Here is a 21,783-nt window from a genome sequence, read left to right as displayed (position 1 = left end):
TAAAAAAGGATGAGTTTGTGTCCTTTGTAGGGACATGGATGCAGCTGGAAACCATCATTCTTAGCAAACTATCACAAGAACAGAAAACCAATCACCGCATATTCTCACTCATAGGTGGGAAGTGAACAATGAGATCACTTGGACTCGGGAAGGGGAACATCACACACCGGGGCCTATCATGGGGAGGGGGAGTGGGGAGGGATTGCATTGGGAGTTATACCTGATATAAATGATGAATTGATGGGTGCTGATGAGTTAATGGGTGCAGCACACCAACACGGCACAAGTATACATATGTAACAAACCTGCATGTTATGCCCATGTACCCTAGAACTTAAAGTACAAAAAAAGAATGTTGAATATTGGCCCCACTCTCTTCTGGCTTGTAGAATTTCTGCCGAGAGACCTGCTGTTATTCTGATGGGCTTCCCTTTGTGGGTAACTGGACCTTTCTCTCTGGCTGCCCTTAACAGTTTTTCCTTCAGTTCAACTTTGGTGAATCTGACAATTATGTGTCTTGGAGTTGCTCTTCTTGAGGAGTATCTTTGTGGTGTTCTCTGTATTTCCTGAATTTGAATGTTGGCCTGCCTTGCTAGGTTGGGGAAGTTCTCCTGGATGATATCCTGAAGAGTGTTTTCCATCTTGTTTCCATTTTCCGCCTCACTTTCAGGCACTCCAATCAGATGTAGGTTTGGTCTTTTCACATAATCCCATACTTCTTGAAGGCTTTGTTCATTTCTTTTTCCTCTTTTTTCTTTAGACTTCTCTTCTCACTTCATTTCATTCATTTGATCTTCAATCGCTGATACTCTTTCTTCCAGTTGATCGAGTCAGTTACTGAAGCTTGTGCATTTGTCACCTATTTCTCATGCACTTTCTGTGTAACTGCCTCAGAACTTGTTACTATGGTCTTCAGGTTAGTTGATTAGAGTAAGAGTTGGTTCTTTTAGCAAGGGAATTTAGTGGTATCTGAAGGTCAAAGTTTATCTCAATCCTCCTATATGCTCTCTCAGTGATGTTTTGAGTCCAAGGGTTTCTGAGCCATCTTAATAATATTATTTGTTCTTGCATACTCATTATTACTCATGCTAGATGATGGAGCAGGTAAATTACTCAATCTTAGTGGATTAATAAATACATATTTTTCTAACATCACATTTATGTATAACTCTTTTCCAATTAGTGACACAAGTACCTGAGCTTATTGTATTGTGGAGCTCTGTCATCTCAAATGTTTGTCATCCATATTCACATGGATATGGGAGAGAGTGACCTGAGGATGCCAGAGATTTTTGGAATCAGCCTTGGAATTATATATATATTAATTCAGTCCACATTACATTGGTCAGGAATAGTCATGTGGCCCCACCAGGATACAGGGGAGGCTCTGTTTCCAAGAAGATAAAAATGAAATTGGCGAATATCTGTGTTAGTGTCTTCCACAGTCTGCTTTTCTGGTCACCAAATATCAATTTTATGTTTCTTCCCAAACCTAGAATACACTCATCTCTCAGCAAGGGGAACAACCCATAGTTGCAACTTAAATCAATAGTGTATCAAATTCAAAGACCAAAATCTCTGAATGATAATCAGTATTCTCTAGTGCTTATCCCTGAACTGAAATACAGGTTACTTGCTTACCCCTCCACACTCTATATCCAGTGACAGAGCAGGGATGTAATAATTTCAGTAAACTTTCTTATTAGAAAAGGGGACAATGGGAGACATGCAATAGTCAATGGTACATAAAAATTCACAAATCCTGCTAACCAGACAGTCAAAGGTTCCCATTGTATTTTTTAGGGATGTTAAGGCTGAGCTTCTCTAAAAAATAGCCCTAAAATTTCAGCAGCTTAACGTAATTTAAATTTTATCTGGACTCATACAATAGAATGAGTTGGCAAGAATCTCTTCCTTCTTGATTTTTTGGAATAGTTTGAGAACTAGTGTTAGTTCTTCTTTATCAATATGTTAGAATTTAGCAGAAAAGCCACCTAGTCCTGGGCTTCTCTTTGTTGGGAGACTTTTTGTTATTAATTCGGTCTCATTATTTGTTATGAGTCTGTTGAGGTTTTCTGTTTCTTCCTAATTCAATCTTGCTAGGTTGTATGCTTTCAGGAATTCCAGTTTGTTAGTATGTAGTTTTTCATAATAGTCTGTGATAATCCTTTGTATTTCTGTGGTATTAGCTATAATGTCTCCTTTTTTATTTCTAATTTTGTTTATTTGGTTCCTCTCTTTTTTTTTTCTTGGCTTAATAACTTCATTCTTTTATATGTGGGTATCTAGTTGTCCCAACACAATTCGTTTTATTTTTTTAAAAAAACTAGTCTTCCCATTGAATTTTCTTGGCAAACTTGTAAAAAATCAATTGATTCTAAATCTAAAGTTTAATTCTTGAACTCTCAATTTTATTTTATTGTTGTACATGTCTATGTATCTATATATGCTAGTTCCACACTGTTTTGATTACTATAGCACTGTAGTGAAATATGAAATCAGAAGTTCGAGTTCTTAATTTTGTTCTTCTTTTTCAAGATTATTTATGTTATTCTGGGTCCCTTGCAATTCCATATGAATTTTGAGATCCGCTTGCCAATTTTTGCAAAAATGCAATTTGGGATTTTGGTAAGGATTTCGTGAACCTAGACATCAATGTGGAGTGTGTTACCATGAATTCATTACTGTGTGGTCATAGAGAATGACTCTTTCTGAACCTCTCATCTCTAAAATGGGGATAATAAAAATTATCTTAAATAATTTTAGTTATATTAAAAAGATGAAATGAAATATATAGTAAGTTATTTTGTAAACTATTAAATGCTATGTAACTTTAATTTGATTTAACTTAATTTAATTATAATTATAAAATGAAGTACAAAGATAATTTTTCTTGTCTAATTTTGGAGCTCATGTAGGCCATCTCTCCTTTCCATTTTTCTAGTCTTTCATTAGCCAACAATATCATGACCAGAATCATTAATTAATGAAATTTATTGAAACCTACTGTGTTCCAGACTTTGTGCTATCCACTGACAATATCCACTGAATTCTTATGGGGTGCACAGCAGTCAATTAATTTATAAATTTATTGCGACAAAATGGCATATTATTTTCATGAAGGTAGGAACTCAGTGAGGAAAGTTTAAGGACAAAGTATAAATAAACATGAATTATAATTTTTCTAAAAAGTATCAAGTAAGAATTTATTATTATTCACACATGAACACATCTTCTTGCATAGATAGATAATTAGCATACACCAGTCAGCAATGGCTTGGTTTCTGATCTTAGTGGAATGGGGAAAAGTTTCAGTTTTGGTGATAGAATGCCTCTAACAAGTTTTATTCTTGAGAGGACTTCGTTCAAGTACATGACTTCTGATTAGGTATCTCTGTTTGCTTCATAGATTCTAGACCAGCTGACATCTGTTGACGATAATGTGTGGTAGGTTTGGGACATATTTGATCTTGGGATGAGGATAATTTAATCAATAAATGTCCTACAAGATCAGTTCTACTTTTGCTGAGGTGAAAAAAAAAAACAAACCTGATTATCTACTGATTTTGGAGAAATAAAGCCCCTTTTGGTTGATTGATGCTCTAGAGACCCAGGAATTTTGACATTCTGATGAACCTCACAAGGCCGTTTATGATTTTGTTAAGAGATTGAAAGCTAATCAGACCAGGTGGCTTCCTGCAAGCTCACTTTAATATTTTAGTTACTAAAATTTTAGCCAAACACTTTTTTTCCCCAAGATGGCAGATTGGGGGCATTGTTAGCATTCCTCTCCCACTTGGAAAGACAAAAGTGTGTGTAGAGATTCACACCGTGGACTTTTGTCTAAAAAGCAATTAAGGGACCTAACAGGATAACTAAAAGAAACCACAGACCCTTTGAAAGAAGTGGCAGGCTGCAGTCCATACCATGAGCCCGGGAATACTGTAAGACCCCAGAGTGTGAGAGGGGGATAATCTGCCTCCAAAATATACATTTTTACTGGGGAACCTGGCCATCCAGGCCATGGGGGAAGGCCTTAACCCTTCCCAGCACTGCAACTGATTTGGGGAGCATTGGGGAATATAGAAGTAGGAGCAGCAGTGGGAAGAGCCTTCCATGCATTTCCAGTCTCCAGCATTGACAGAGGGAAACCATTCCTGATCCTACCTCACAGAGGACTTCACAGAAGTCTGCCAGCAAACTCAGGCTGTGGTCACATGTTGAGAGAAGATCCCAAGTGAAATTCACAATATAATCTTAAGTGGGGATGAACTCCCCTTGCCAGGACTGTGGGGAGAATGAGAAGTATGCTGTAGCCATAAGTGCAGAACCTGGTGTCCCTGGCTTTGCAGACTGACTGGGAGGGGCATGGTTTAAAGGCTGTGGTTGCTGTCTCTGTAGAGAAGGTTTATGTCCTGGGACAGTTTTGAGTTCTGAGTTCAGACTGCCTGGAACTTAGTGAGCTGTTGCTAGTGGAACACTGCAGGTGTGTGATATTCCTTGCCAAGTGCATGGAAGCTGGGCAGGATTTACAGATGCCTGCTACTCCCCACTTTCTGTGTGAACTCTTCTGTGCAACAGAGGCAGTTGTGCTCCTTCCTGGATCATTACTCCAACAGCCAGAGAACTAACCCTACCCCACCCCCCGAAACCCCACTGAGACTTCTGCTTGCTCTGCATATGGAAATCCAGAGTGTGGACCTGCCTGACCCAGCCCCCAAATGGCTTTTCACATCCACCATTCCTGGTAACTAAACACAAAAGACAGAAACTTTTGGGATCCCTATGGCCACACCCATTGCCTGAGAATCAGAGTAACTCCCCTGAGTAATATAAGGCAAGCACAAATCCCACTGCTGCTACCACTGTAGCTGGTGCTGTTTTTCAAGTGCCACCTCCTGGCTGTAAGCCTACCTATAATGTCTGTTACAGTATCTCCAGGTAGAATAACACAAAAACCAGGAAGGAGAAAATTTGTCCATGATCTCAGCTATCACCATTGCCTGCAGCACCTAGGCTAATAAGAGGTCTTGAGTCTGTCCACGTGACCAGTCCATTGCTACTACAACTGGCATTTGAGAAAGGCAACACACAGTAAGGCTATTTTTAACCAAGGAATCTCACAGAGTCTGTGTAACTCTCCTGTCACTCCCATCAGAGCTGGTGCTGGTACCTGCTACTGGGAGACTTGAGGAAAGGTCACATCTCTGGGTTCCTTGTAGACATTCCTCAGTACCAGCCTGGAGTGTGGCAGCCCCACCAGGTGACTAGACCCAGAGGAGCAGCAGCATTCACAGTAGTGTTACTTTCAGAGATTCTGACTCCTCAGGGAAGGGGCAATGTAGGACATCAAGGGAACACCCGCTGGGTCAAAAGAATCTGGACAACAGGCCTGAGTCTCAGAACTTTTTTTTTTTATTTCCATTAACTGTATTTTATTTTGAAGAACAATTGGTTCCTAGAAAACTAACGGGGGAAAGATAATATTATATAGGGGAAAAGGAAAGAGTGTCAATTTAGGACATAGAGAACCTTGGGTTTGAATGCCAGCCACTACTCACTGGGGGAGAAGTTGTGGTGGGGAAGCTTAGCCAAAATGCTATCTTTGTGAGCCTCAGTTTCTCTTCATGTAAAAAGACAATAGATACAAAGAATCTGCAGAGCACTTACAAATAGGAGAGATTATTTAGGTAAAGCACATAGGATGCAGTCTAATACAAAGCAGGTATTCAACAAAGAGTAGCTACTAATATTTTAAGACTACACTTAAGAACATTATGCCTTTAATAACACACCTAAAACTTACATGACATACTTTTGAGAAAAGATGAATAATAGTGAAAGCAGCTTACCAAATATGAACCCACAGCAACCTATATTATTTTCCTACTTCTCCCAAGCCTCAGAACTTACTGTTGGTGGGAAATTTCTTTCAGCAGAGGCGCAGGTGTATTGCTGGGCTCAGCAGGAACAATCTGCAGCTCCACAATAACAGAGAGGCAGCCTTGGTGCTCATGAAGGGTCTTGTAGAAGGGGTTGTCTTTTTCTCCCTCATCCACCACTGCAGACACAGCAAGGGCTTCTCCCATGGAGGTCAGCATCGGTGCACCAACAGACAGCCTTTTGGAAGCACTTCAGGGTGACTGCAGCCCCACAGAAATAGTGCCCTTCAGGTTCAGGCTTGCATGAAGAGTAGAGTCACAATTCCTCTCTACTTGGAACATCAACATTCTTGCAGATAAGAAGTGCCTCTCTGATCTGAATAGCCAGAAAACTGGGTCAGAAGTGTGACTGGGATGTTGATTGTTTTCCTGCTGGCCTGTCAGGTGAGCTGAGGTGGCTCCCATCCTTCACCCTGATCATACATCAGTGATTTTACTGAGAGCTCTCCCAGTTACCTCTATCAAGTATGAGACCTCTACACACCAATGGGTATTGCATTTACACACCTGCTTTAGCCACAGCCAATTTCTACCTAGGGACACCTCACCTACTGTACTGAAGCTTAAACTATTCAGCCCAGTAAATAAAATACCGGGGAAAATAATTAATTGCTCAATTAATTATTGCACACCATGAGGGAACAAGATAATCTTTAAGATTATCTTGAATAATCTTTCCTGTTAAATAACCTTTCCTATAAAGTAACCTTTCCTATTAAAACACCGTAGGAGACAGTGAACTTGCTCACACAGTGAGCACATTGCTACTACAACCAGCATCTCAGAAAGCCATACTAAAAAGATTCTCTGTAAGCAAAGAACTCATACAGATTCTTTGCCTCTGAAAGCATCAAGAGCTGAATTAGATTACAATAAACTATAAACATTAAAGTCATATTCTTAAGTGGGAAAAAGAGAATTTTTAAAATACAGTTAAAAATAAATTCAATAATAATTAGAAGAAGTATTCTACCCAAATGAGAAAGAATCAGAAAAGTAATTCTGGCAATATGACAAAACAGAGTTCTGTAACACCTCCATCAATGGATCCATACCAAGATAAAATCCTTGAAATACCACATAAAGAATTAAAAAGATTAATTATTAAGCTACTAAAAGAGGTACAAGAAAAATGTGGAAATCAACAAAAAGAAAAAACAATTCAGGATATAAATGAAAAATTTTCCAGAAATAGATATTTTAATGAAAAACCAATCAGAACTTCTGAAAATGAAAGACACATTTAGAGAATTACAAACTGCAGTAGAAACTTTTAACAATAGACTAGACCAAGTAGAAAAATTAATTTCAGAGCTCAAAGACAAGACATTAGAATTAACCCAATCAGACTAAAATAAGGGAAAAAAAGAAAGGAACAAAGTCTCCAAGTAATATGGGATTATGTACAATGACCAAACTTAAGACACATAAGTGTACCTGAAGGAGAAGAGAAAGGAAAATCTTTGGAAAACATATGTGAGGGAATAATTGAAGAAAGCATCACTGTCTTGCTAGAGATTTAGATACCCAAATAAAAGAATCTCAAAGAACTCCTGGGAGATTCACTGCAATAAGGACATCGCCAAGACATATAGTCACCAACCTATCTAAAGGTAATATGAAGAAAAGAATTCTAAGAGATACAAAAGCATCAGGTAACCTATAAAGGAAAACTTATCAGACTAACAGCAGACTTCTAAGCACAAACTTTACAAGCCAAAAGGGATAGGGGTCCTATCTTTAGCCTCCTTGAACAGAATAACTATCAGCCAAGAATTTTGTATCCAGCAAAACTAAGTTTCCTAAATTAAAGAGAAATAAAGTCATTTTTACACAAACAAATGCTGAGGTAATTTGTCTCTACTAGACCAGTCCTACAAGAAATGCTAAAAGGAGTTCTAAACCTTTAACTAAAGGTCAGTGTGCACCACAGTAAAACCTCTTGAGAGCATAAAACTCACAGGGCCTATAGAACAATAAGTCAACATAAAAAAAATAGGTAACAGTCAACATGATGACTGAAACTGTACCTCACACCTCAATAGTAACAGTGAACCTCTGAAAGCACCAAGAGCCAAATTAAATGGCCTAAATGCTCCACATAAGAAATACAGATTGATAGAATGAATTTTAAAAATTGCAAACCAAATACCTGCTGTCTTCAAGAAAATCACCTAACATGTAATGATTTGTTGAAACTCAAGGAAAAGGGGGATAAAATAATATCCCATGCGAATGGAAACCAAAAGCAAGCAAGAGGAGCTATTCTTGTATTAGATAAAACATACTTTAAAGCAACAATAGTAAAAGAAGGCAAAGAAGGTCATTATATAGTGATAAAAAGTTAATCCAACAGGAAGATATTGCAATCTTAAATATATATGTACCTAACTCTGGAGCTCCCAGATTCCTAAAGGAATTACTACTAGACCCAAGAAATGAGATAGACAGCAACACAATAATAGTGGGGGACAGCAACACAATAATAGTGGAGGATTCAACACTCCTCTAACAGCAGTAGACAGATCATTGATATAGAAAGTATACAGAAATGGACTAAAATTTCACTCTAGAACAAATGGACCTAACATATATTAACAGAATATTCAACCCAAGAACTACAGAATATACATTCTTCTCATGTTTTTCAAGATAGACCATATGATAGGCCACAAAACAAGACTCAATACATTTTAAAAAATTTAAATCATACCAAGTATATTCTAAGACCACAATACACTAAAACTAGAAATCAAATCCCAAAGGGCACCTAAAACGATATAAATACATGCATATTGACCAATGTAGTTCTGAATGGTTTTTGGTTTAATATTGAAATCAAGATGGAAAGTTAAAAAATATTTGAAGTGAGTGCTAATAGTGACAAAAGTTATCAAAACCTCTGGGATATGGCAAAAGCAGTGCTAATAGGAAAGTTTATAGTACTAAATTCCTACATTAAAAAACTTGAAAAATTACAAATTGACAACCTAACATCATATCTCAAGGAACTAGAGAAATAAAAACAATCCTAAAGCTAGCAGAAGAAAAGAAATTGAAAATATCAGAGCAGACCTAAATGAATTTGAAATGAAAAACAGTACAAAAGATCAATAAAACAAAAAGTTGATTCTTTGGAAAGATAAACAAATGAATAGACCACTACCTAGATTAACCAAGAAAGACAGAGGATTCAAATACATTACAGCCAACACCACAAAAATACAAAAGGTCATTGGAGACAACTATGAACCCCTCTATGCACACGAACTAGAAAATATAGCAGAAATGGATAAATTCCTGGAAGCATAAAACCCTCCTAGATTAAATAAAGAAGAAATAGAAACCCTGAACAGATCACTAACAAGCAGTGGGATTGAATTAGTAATAAAAAATGTTGTCAACAAAAGAGCCGAGAGCCAGATGGATTCACCCCGGAATTCTACCAGACATTCAAAGAATCATTGGTACCAACCCTACTGAAATTATTCCAAAAGATTGAGAAAGAGGGAATATCCCCTAACTCATTCTATGCAGCCAGTATCACCTCCATACCCAAAGCAGGAAAGGGCGTAACAACAATAAAAATAGTACAGAACAGTAACCTCCTTGATCAACATAGATGCAAAAATCCTCAATAAAATACAAGCAAACAGAATCAAACAGCACATCAAAAAGGTAATTCACCATTGTCAAATAAATGTCTATCCAGGGATGTAGGGATGTTTTAACATACACAAGTCAATAAATGTACTACATCACATAAACAGAATTTTAAAGAAACTATATGATCATCTCAATAGATGCAAAAAAGTTATTTGATAAAATCCAGCTTCCCTTTATGAAAGCCATTAATAAACTAGGCATAGAAGGGATATACCTCAAAATGACACCTCAAAACTTATGAAAGACATATGTGACAAACCTATAGCCATCATCAGACTGAGTGGGGGAATCGCTGAAAGCATTCCTCCTGAGAATTGGAATAAGACAAGGATGCCCACTTTCACCACTTCTGTTCAGTATAGTACTGGAAGTTGTAGCCAGAAAAAACAGTCAAGAAAAAGAAATAAAGGTCATCCAAACTGAAAAGAGAAACTCAAACTATCACTGTTTGCCAATGATTGTATACATTAAAAACCCCAAAGACTCATCCAAAAGACTACCAGATTTGATAAATTCCACAAAGTGTCAGTGTACAAAGTCGGTGTACAGAAATCAGTAACACTGCTATGTATCAACAACAAAGACGCTGAAAGTCATATCCAGAATGAAATTCCTTTTAAAATGTTGCAAAGATATACAATACATAGGAATATACTTAATGAAGAAGGTGAAAGATCTGTGCAAGTAGAACTACAAAACATTGCTGAAGGAAATCATAGATGCAAGGTTGTGAAATAGAAGTCTCCAACATTTTCCCCCACACAAGAACACCAAGTTAACAACCATCTACAAAGAACAAACACCTTCAAAAGAACCAAAAATCAGGTGAACATTCGTAGTACCTGGTTCTAAATTTATATTGCCAAAAGAAGAACTGAAGATAGAAAAACATAATAACAGTCCAGAATTGTTGACACAAACCTTTCTTCAACCCCAGCAGCAGCAGCAGGGTGCCAAGAACATCTCTGGGCACTGGGGAAGACAGAACAAAGCAATTGTGAAGACAGCGAACTCGGTGCTGTCATATTAGAGCAGAATGGAAAACCAGACCGAACAGCTGATGCCTGCCCACAGAGGGAGCACTTAAAACAGCCCAGGCCAGATTAGTCACAGGTGTGCTAGTGTCACTCCACCCCCAGTTTTAGGTTGCTTATAACAGAGAGAGTCTGTGTATTTAAAAGAAAATAAGAGAAAAGAGAAAGAATTTCTGCCTAATAATCTAGACAATTCCTCTGTGTCTGTCCAATACCATAAATGTGGAATTCTACAAGTCTGCAAGAACCACATTACTGAACTTGGGATGACCCCTAAAGCAGATAAAGCTTAGATCACAATACCCAAGTCCTTTCAAATATCTAAGAAGACATCTCAAGAAGGACAGCTACAAATAAGCCCAGTCAGTGAACACTATAATTCTTTGCTCTTAAATGCCCAGACCCCAAAGAACATTTATTAGCATCAACACCATTCAGGAAAGCATAATATCACCAAACGAACTAAATAAAGTACCAGGGACCAATCCAGGAGAAAAAGAGATATGTGAGCTTTCAGACAGAGAATTCACAATAGCTATGCTGAGGAAATTCAGAGAAAATTCAAGATAACACAGAGGAGGAATTCAGAATTCTATCAGATAAATTTAACAAAGAGATTGAAATAATTAAAAAGAAGCAGAAATTCTAGAGCTTAAGTATGCAATTGGCATACTGAAAAATGCATCAGGGTCCTTTAATAACAGAATGGATCAAGCAGAAACAAAAATTAGTGGGTGATAGACAGGCTAATTGAAAATACATAGAGGACACAAAAGAAAAAATAAATAAAACAATAAACCACACCGACAGCATCTAGAAAATAACCTCAAAAGGGCAAATCTAAGAGTTATTGGCCTTAAAGAGGAGGTAGAGAAAGAGATATGGTTAGAAAGTTTATTCAAAGGGATAATAACAGAGAATTTATCAAACCTAGAGAAAGATATCCATATATAACTACAAGAAGTTTATAGAACACCAAGAAGAATAAACCCAAAGAAGATTACCTCGAGACATCTAATAATCAAACTCCCTATGGTCAAAAATAAAGAAATGATCCTAAAAGCAGCAAGAGAAAAAGAAATAAATAAAATACAGTGAAACTCCAATACATCTGGCAACAGACTTTCCAGTAGAAATCTTACAAGCCAGAAGTGGCATGACATATTTAAAGTGCTGAAGGAAAAAATAAAAAGTTGACCCTACAATAGCATATCTGGTGAAAATATCCTTCAATCATGAAGGAGAAATAAAGACCTCCCCAGACAAACAAAAGTTAAGAGATTTTGTCGATACCAGACCTGTCCTACAAGAAATGCTAAAAGAAGTACTTCAATCAGAAAGAAAAGAACAATAATGAGCATAATCACCAGAAGGTATGAAACTTACTGGTAATAGTAAGTACACAGAAAAACACAGAATATTATAACACTGTAATTGTGATGTGCAAACTACTCTTATCCTAGCAGAAAGATGAAACAGTGAACCAGTAAAAAATAATAACTGCAACTTTTCCAGACATAGTCAATACAAAAAGATATAAATAAGAATAACAAAAAGCTAAAAAGTGGGGGTACAAAGTTAAGGCATAGAGGTGTTTGTTTGTTTTTTAGTTTTCTTTTTGTGTGTTTATGCAAAGTGTTAAGTTATTACCAGTTTAAAATAATGGGATAGTATTTGCAAGCCTCATGGTAACCTCAAACCAAAAAACATACAATGGATCCACAAAAAATAAAAAGCAAGAAACTAAATCATATCACCAGGGAAAATTACTTTCACTACAGAAAATAAAGGAAAGAAAGAAAAAAATGGAGAAGACCACAAAACAAATGACACATGGAAGGAGTAAGTCCTTACTTATTAATAACAACATTGAATGTAAATGGACTAAACCAAAAGACAGACTGGCTGAACAAATGAAAAAGAAAGACTCATTGATCCACTGCCTGCAAGAAACACAGTTCACCTATAGACACATATACATGGAAATAAAGGGATGAAAAATGATATTTCTTGTCAATGGAAACAGAAAAAGAGCAGGAGTTGCTATACTTATATCAGACAAAATAGATTTTGATACAAAAATCTAAGAAGAGACGAAGTCAGTATATAATGATAAAGGGGTCAGTTTAACAAGAAGATATAATTATTGTAAATATATATGCACCCAACATTGGAGAATCCAGATATATAAAGCTTAGGGCTCAAGGGAGAGATAGGCCCCAATACAATAATAGCAGGAGACTTCAACATGCCACTTTCAGTATTAAACAGCTCTTTCAGATATAAAATTGACAAACATCAGCCTTAATCTGCACTATAGACCAATGGATATAATCGATATTTAGAGACATTTCATCCAAGAGCTGCCAAATACAGACTTTTCCTCAGCACATAGATCATTCTCAAGAATAGACCGTATTTTAGGTAATAAAACAACTCTTCAAACATTCCAAAAATTAAAATAGCATCAAACATCTTCTTTTACCACAATGAAATAAAACTAGTAATTAATAACAAGAAAAAATTTGGAAACTATACAAATACCTAGAAATTAACCAATATGTTCCTGAATGACCAGTGGGTCAATGCAAAAATTAAGAAGGAAAATTTTTTGAAACAATGATAATGGAAACAAAACATGCCAAAACCTATATATCAAAACCAGTACTAAGAGAGATGTTTATAGCTGTAAGTGCCTACATCAAGAAAGAAAAAGATTCAAATAAACAATCTAACAGTGCAACTTAAAGAATTAAAAAAGCAAGAGCAAACCAAACCCAAAACTAGAAGAAAAGAAATATTAAAGATCAGAGCAGAAATCAAAGAAATTGAAATAAAAAATTAATAAAACAAAAAATTATTTTTTAAAGTTAAACAAAACTGACAAACTTCTAACCAGACTAAGGAAAAAGGAGAAAGGATTCAAATAAATAAAATCAGAAATGAAAAAAGAGGCATGACAATTAGTACTGCAGAAATTTGAAGGATCATTAGTGGTTACTATGGGCACCTATATGCCAGTAAATTGGAAAATGTAGAAGAAGTAGACAAATTTTTAGATAAATGCAACCTACCAAAACTGAAACACAAAGAAATCTAAACCCTGAACAGACTAATAACAAGTAATGAGATTGAAGCTGTAATGAAGTTTCTTAGTAAAGAAAATCCCAGGACCCCATGACTTCACAGCTAAATTCTACCAAACACTTAAAGAAGACCTAAAAACAATACTACTGAAACTATTCTGAAAAATAGAGGAGAGTGAATACTTCTAAACTCATTCTACAAGGCCAGTATTTCCCTGATCCTAAAACCAGACAAAGACACGTCCATAGAAAAGAAAACTATAGGCCAATATCTCCGAGGAATATTGATGCACAAATCCTCAACAAAATACTAGCAAACCAAATTTAACAATACATTAGAACTATTATTCATCATGACTAAGTGGGATTTATTCCTGGGATGCAAGGATGGTTCAACATACACAAATTGATCCACATGATACATCATATCAACAGAATGAATAATAAAAACCATATGATCATTTTAATTGATGTTGTAAAAGCATTTGATCAAATTCAACATTCATTTATTATAAAAACCCTAAAAAACCTGGGTATAGAAGTAATGTATCTCAACACAATAAAAGCCACATATGACAGACCCACAGGTAGTATCATACTGAATGGAAAAAAAAAAAAAAAACCTGAAAATCTTTCTTCCAACATCTGGAAAACAAAAACGTTCTCACTGTCGCTACTATTATTCAGCATATTACTTCAAGTCCTAGCTAGATCATCAGAGAAGGGAAAGAAACAAAGGGCATCCAAATTGGAAAGCACGGAGTCAAATTGTCCTTTTTTGCTGATGATATAATCTCATATCTGGAAAAACCTAAAGAGTCCACAAGAAAACTATTAGAACTGATAAACAAATTCAGTAAAGTTGCAGGATACAAAAATCAACATACAAAAATACGTAGCATTTCTATATATCAACAGTGAACCTTGTGAAAATAAAATTTTTTAAAATTTCATTACAGTAGTCACATATAAAACTAAATGCCTAGGAATTAAAGAAGTGAAAGATATCTATACTGAAAACTATAAAACACTGATGAAAAAAATGGAAGCGTACATGAAAAAATGGAAAATATTCCATGTTCGTGGATTGAAAAAATCAATATTGTTAAAATGTCCATGCTACCCAACATAGTCTATAGATTCAATGCAATCCCAACCCAAATACCAATGATATTTTTCACAGAAATAGACAAAAATGTCGTATAATTTATATGGAACCACAAAAGACCCAGAAGAGCCAAAATTATTCCAAAGAAAAAGAAAAAGCAGAAGGAATCACACTACCTGACTCAATTTGTACCACAAAGCTAGTAACCAAAACAGCATATTACTGACAACAGAACCGACACATAGACCAATGGAACAAAATAACCCAGAAACAAACCCACACACCTACCATAAACAAATTTTCAACAAATGTGCCAAGAATATACACTGGAGGAAAAGACAGTCTCTTAAATAAATAGTGCTAGGAAAACTGGATAGTTGTATGCAAAATACTGAAATTAGACCCCTGTCTCTCATCATATACAAAAATCAAATCAAAATGGATTGAAGACTTAAATCTCAGAGTTCAAACTATAAAGCTACTACAAGCAAACATTGGAGAAAATCTCCAGGAGATTGGTCTTGGCAAAAATTTCTTTAGCAGTAGCCTACAAGCACAGGCAACCAAAGCAAAAATGAACAGAAGGGGTCACATCAAGTTAAAAAGCTTCTGCACAGAAAAGAAAACAAGAAAGTGAAGAGACAACCCACAGAACGGGAGAAAATATTTTCAAAGCACTCATTTGAGAAGGGATTAATAACCAGAATATATAAGAAACTCAAACAACTCTATAGGACAAAACGAATAGTCTGATCAAAATGTAAGCAAAAGATTTGAATAAGCGTTTCTCAAAAGAAGACATACAAATGGCAAATGGGCATATAAAAAGGTGCTCAACATCACTGGTCATCAGAGAAATATGAATCAAAACTACAGTGAGATATCATCTTACCTCAGTTAAAATGGCTTTTATGCAAAGACAGGCAATAACAAGTGCTGGAAAGGATGCAGAGCAAAGGGAACCCTTGTACACTGTTGATTGAAATGTCAATTAGTACAATCACTATGGAGAACAGATAGGAGGTTCCTCAAAAAACTGAAAATGGAACTACCATATGATCCAGCAGTCCCACTACCTTGTGTACACCCAAAAGAAAGGAAGTCAATATATGGAAGAGATATCTGCATTTCCATGTTTGTTGCAGCAGTTTACAATAGCTAAGATTTGGAAGCAACCTAAATCAATGAATGGATAAAATGTGGTACATAGACACGAGGGAGTACTTCAGCCATAGAAAAGAATGAGATCCTGTCATTTGCAACAACATTGATGGAACTGGTGGTCATTATGTTAAGTGAAATAAGCCAGGCATAGAAAGATAAATATCGCATGTTCTGACTTATTTGTGGGATCTAAACATCAAAACAATTGAACTCCTGGTCATAGAGAGTAGAAGGGTGGTTACCAGAAGCTGGGATGGGTAGTGGAATGAGGGGAAGTGAAGATGGTTAATGGGTACAAAAAACCAGAAAGAATCAATAAAACCTACTACTTGATAGCGCAACAGGGTGACTATAGTCAAAAATAGCTGTACATTTTGAAATAAAGAGTATAATTGGGTTATTTACAACTGAATGGATAATGCTTAAGGAGGAAAATAGTAACTATGTGAGGTGATAGATATTTTAATTAGCTTACTGTGGTTATTTCATGATTTATAGGTATATCAAAACCACAATGTATACCTTACATGTTTATAACTTTTGTCAATTATACCTCAGTAATGCTTGAATAAATGAAAAGTTAAAAGTGCCTGTCATTAGTACTCCTCAGCAAAGTTTGTAATTGAAATGAGCAGTTGAATTCTTCAAATCTATCTTATTATGAATTAATATTAAATTACAGAAAATCTGAATACTGAACAAATACATGTATGTTTTGGGAAACATATATGGGAAACCTGTTTATGACTTGCTGAAGCCTCCTTAGACTGATTTAATAGTAGCTAACACTTATGAGCACTTATGATGTGCCAGGCACTGTACTAAGTACTTTTCATACATCATTTTATTCAGTCTTCACAGCTACTATATGAAATACAGACTATTATTATCACCATTCAATAGATTTAAGCTGAGGCTCAGGTATTTCAAGTAATTTTCCCAAGGTTACATAGATAGTAAGAAGCAAACCTGAAAGCTAATCCCTAGCTTTTCTGACTTCAAAGCTGGTCCTTTTAACCTCTTCACTCTATTGTCACATTTCTTATTAGCCAGGCACTATATTAAGTATTCTACATCATCTCATTTAATGATCATAAAAATCTTATGAAGTAAGTGCTATTAGTAGCCAGATTTTACAGCTGAGAAAACTGAAGCTCAGATAATTTAATTTGCTGTAACACTTGCAGAAAATTAACTAAGACTCAGGATTCTCAATTTTATCTGACTCCAAAGCTCATGTTCTTTCCACTCAGCAACTCACTCACTTTTAAGATTCAGCATATCAATATTAATAAATTGAGCATTTACTTTTATGGGACAATTTGAAAAGACTTGAAACATCATCTTTTTCTAGATTGTCGTGAGATCACAAATATCCCAAATTAGTAATATTGCTTAAGGACCACCTCAAGGAAAATTATATTTTTAACTTGTATCTGGTGATACCAATATTTATTAGGAATGTATATTAATTACAATTCTCAATAATATAGTCTCTGATGGATTGTGTGGTAGACACTGTGCTGTACCCCTCAGATCCTCTTCAGGAATGAAGGAATTATTCCCTTAGCTGCTAGGAATGAGTAAGAAAAATGCCTCACTTAAGGAGCAGCTCATATCAAGAACTGATTGACAAAAATTTTAAAGGCTTCTTTTCACACCCTGGGCCAATTCTGAAAGGCCATCTCAATGGGATCATGGAAATCTTTGTTGGAATTGTATGGCAGCTGGAGTTTTCCTTCTGTCTAACCTTGTTTTATTCTACTCATTTCCACAGGTATTGATCTGGAGAGCACTCTCTTATATACTTACTGTATAGTAATCTTTATCTCTGACTTGCCAGAGAACCTAATTTGCAAAGGAAGGCGTAGATGGAGCGTTTGAAGTTAAGAGAAGACATGAGAGATGAGAAGAAAGACAGTAAGAAAGGTCATGAACTGGAAACGCAGGACACAAGTAGTTAATGAGGTATCAAAAAATTGGTGAGTGTGGGAAGACAATTTCATAGATCACAACTTTTTTGTAATCTAACTCTGCCCGACCAAAGCAGTGTTTAAGGATGTACTTAGAAAATGCCAATTGCATCAGACATTCAATATACAGTTTATATAGTTTTATATATATATATACACACACACGTGTGCATGTATATATACACACATATATATTCACACACAGACATATAGGTAGATAGATACATAGATAGTAAGTATATTTATATCTGCATGGATATAGTTAGCATATTTTATTCATGTGTCGTGTGGCTGAACAGCCAGATTATTGACATTTTATTTTTTCACCAGGTGTTTTATTTTGACTTCATGTTGCAAGCCTCAAAAAAGGGAAGCTCTTTTGACTATGCAGTGGGGAAAATAATTAGTTTTCACTCTGCTGAGAGGCCATGTCAGCAACACTAAGTAAAAAATGCAGGGTAAGGTATAGAATATGAAAACTGCAATGTGCTAACTAACAAATGGAAAACTTTCCACTGTTAAAAAATTAGAGTGCTCCAGTACTCTTCCAAACACTTCTTGATTACTTTTGCTTTTCCTTATGAATGCTGAGACCAGCCTGGAGTGAGGAGAGAGAGGAAGCCAAAGTAGAAACAAAGAACGGCATTTCCTGTCCTTTTGGAAAACTTTCATAGGTCCATGTGGAATGTCCTGGCACGAGATATGCTTTCTGTCTTATTTTGTCTTAGCCTAGTGGGCTAGCTGAGATCTTCCAGAAGTGGATTTTGCAAAAACATCCAGGCTAGCTGGTAGTATGTTCCCATCACTATCTATAACGTAGTGAAAGTTGTTATGTCTGTGGCTTGCCATCTATCCAGTAGGATTAGTATTCACCTTGAAAAACAGAAGCTACTGAAAAGAATTAAGGGTTCCAAAAGCAACTTTGATGTGGAGCGTTCACATAAGGAGCTACAATCAGAATGTTAAAAAAGAAAACATAGAAAAAGTACTTGCCCTTAAAGAGCTTATAGTCTGTTTGGCAGCATCAAGCCTACACGCATGAGAAAAGTTGAAAATAGCAGATAATAATTTAATTCAGTACTTCTCAAAGTTGTTTAAAGGAAAAGTCAGTTCACCAGAGTCTGTGGGAGCTTTTCTGAAAAACAAAATAAAACCTCACCAGTGAGATATTTGTTTGATGTTTCCTATCTACTCAAAAATCCAGCCTATTTCTCAACATGTTAAGTGTGTTTTACAATAAAAACTATTTCACCTCTTCACCAATCTTAAAGTAAAATTGACACCCCAGGAAGATACAATGCGTTTTTACTGTGGTTTTATGCTTTCCAACACTACAATTATGGGGATATACATTTATCATTTTGAAAAGCATGATGTTAACTTGTATTTTCTCAGATTACCTCTTCATGTTAGAGCACAGGCCTTCTTCATCGCAAAAGACTTTTGTATAGGTAGTATTTAGAAATGTGATAAGCTGTTGAGAAAAACATTTTTGTGAAAGAGAGTCTCTAGTGTTTTTTTCTCTCATGTCTTTTTGATAGCACTGTATAAGTGTTATAAAGGCCAGGGAGTACTTCTACTTGGAAATATGGTAATAATTGGTTAGGAATAACTAGAAAGTAACCGCAAGATAGTCTGCTTCATTTAGTCTAAAAGAGTGAATTATTTTGTGCTATTTTTGGTGATATTAGTATTCTATTGGTATTAACTGCAACAGATTATCACACGTTTAGTAGTTTAACACAACACAAACTTATTATCTTACAGTTTTGTACATTAGGAGTCTGAAATGCATCTCACTGGGTTAAATCAAGATCTGTGGCACATGGAACCACATGTGGGACGAGGGGTAGGGTAAGTTTGTGTTCCTTTCTGGAGGCTCTAGAGGGCATCTGTTTTCTTTTCAAGCTTCTAAAGGCCTGGCCACATTTCTTAGCTCTTGGCCCCATTCCTTTTTCAAAGCTAGCAATAGCTGTTCAAGGCTTTCTCACATTGCATTACCCTGAAACTGACACTTCTGCCTTTGCCTTGCTCTTTCGCATTTAACAGCCTTTGCAGTTACATTGGGCCCACCCAGATAATCCAGTATAATCTCCTTATCTTAAAGTGAAAAACTTATTAGTAACCTAAATTCCATCTGATACCTTAGTTTTCCTTTGCCATATAATTTATCATATTCATAGGTTCTGGGGATTCAAGCATTGACATCTTTGGGAGACAATTATTCTGCCTACCACATGCATTTAAATTGGCTTCCCTCTCTGGAACTGGAGAAGAACCTTTTCACCCTTGTATGTGCCTATTTCAAAATGGCAAGAAAAGCTATACTCCAATGGGAGAGGATTTTTATGAATGTATTTGTGAGTATGCTTGTGTCCAGGCTGAGCATTGATGAATAGAAAAATTAAAGGACTTGCTTTTTGTAAGCTTTTGGCAAGTCTCTTTAGGAGAGGGACATATTTTTGAAGATTTCGTAGATTTTTGCTTTGCTGTTTTGTTTTGGCTTGATTTTTTTTTTAAATGGAGGACTTCCTGGGTAGGAAGAAGGAAGGATCAATCACATCATTCCTCCCTAGAATGCCATACAAATATTCTCATTTTTATGTGTGCCATCATGTGAAGGTGGTTGGCAAGCACTACCTTTATCTACCTTTTGTCCCACGTGTGGTTGCATGTGCCACAGACTGAGAAAACACTGTTCTTTGTGTGAATGCCTCTGTGTCAGTTGTTCAAATTCTGTCTCATGTGCTTTGTTAATTATTTCTAATTTTTAAGTCTTACATTCCCATTTATAACATAGTTTGTTCAATGAATGGAACCTATAATTTTTATTTTGTTACTTATGTTCTGGATCAGAATCTGAATAGGTTGCTCACAAGGAAAACAAAGAATGATTTTTAAACTAAATTTGCAGAATGACAAAAATTTCTCCTATGATGAAAGAGTGTGGTAAGGGTTTGCTCTTGAGGTTCTGATGCCTGGCACTTAATGAATTGAATGAAAGACTTGTTATGATTTATTGCTCTGTAGGCTGGAAATATCAATCCTACCACTTGAGGAGCCTTCCTGATTGGTTTGGTATAGGGAATTGTTCCAGTCCAATCTTCCCATTCAGTCTTATTCCCCTTATATATGCTACCATAATCAGTGTGGTGACTATCAATCAATCAGATTTCAATACATAATGCTATACTTTTGAATATGTGTTAATCAGGCATTTTTGTTAGATATATAAAAAGCAGTTAAATATTAAATATGTACCAAATCTTTAGTATACCCTTTGTGCTAGTCATCTTTTGGAAGGCAGGGTTGAAGTAATCTGAGGGAGTAGGGGCTTCATCCAACCTAGAGTAGTTAGCAGCTGGTTAAGTGTGTGCTATGAGACTGCTGCAGATTCAACCTCTTTAAGAACAACTTAGTTAAACACATAATTGTATTTGTAATCATCAGTTTATTGATCTCTAACGATTGGCTAGACACTATGTTAAGCATTTTACATATATTATTGCATTTTAATTTTTCAACAACTGTGTGAGTTAAACACTATTACTATACCCATTAATATTTAAAGAAACTGGTACTCAGAGAAGTTTAGTAAGTTGTTCAAGGCCATATAGATAATAAGCAGTAGAATCATAATTTAACATCTGATGTATCTGAACTTAAGTTCACCTTATAGCAGAGCCTGTGAAAAAGACTTGGATCAAGGTAACTTATTTGGTATATGATTTTATTTTATTTTATTATTTTTTTTTCTTATACTTTAAGTTCTAGGGTACATGTGCATAACGTGTAGGTTTGTTACATATG

The sequence above is a fragment of the Colobus angolensis genome, unplaced genomic scaffold (assembly GCF_000951035.1).
Source record: "Colobus angolensis palliatus isolate OR3802 unplaced genomic scaffold, Cang.pa_1.0 Scaffold454, whole genome shotgun sequence".
Taxonomy (NCBI): Eukaryota; Metazoa; Chordata; class Mammalia; order Primates; family Cercopithecidae; genus Colobus; species Colobus angolensis.
This window is presented reverse-complemented; position numbering follows the sequence as displayed.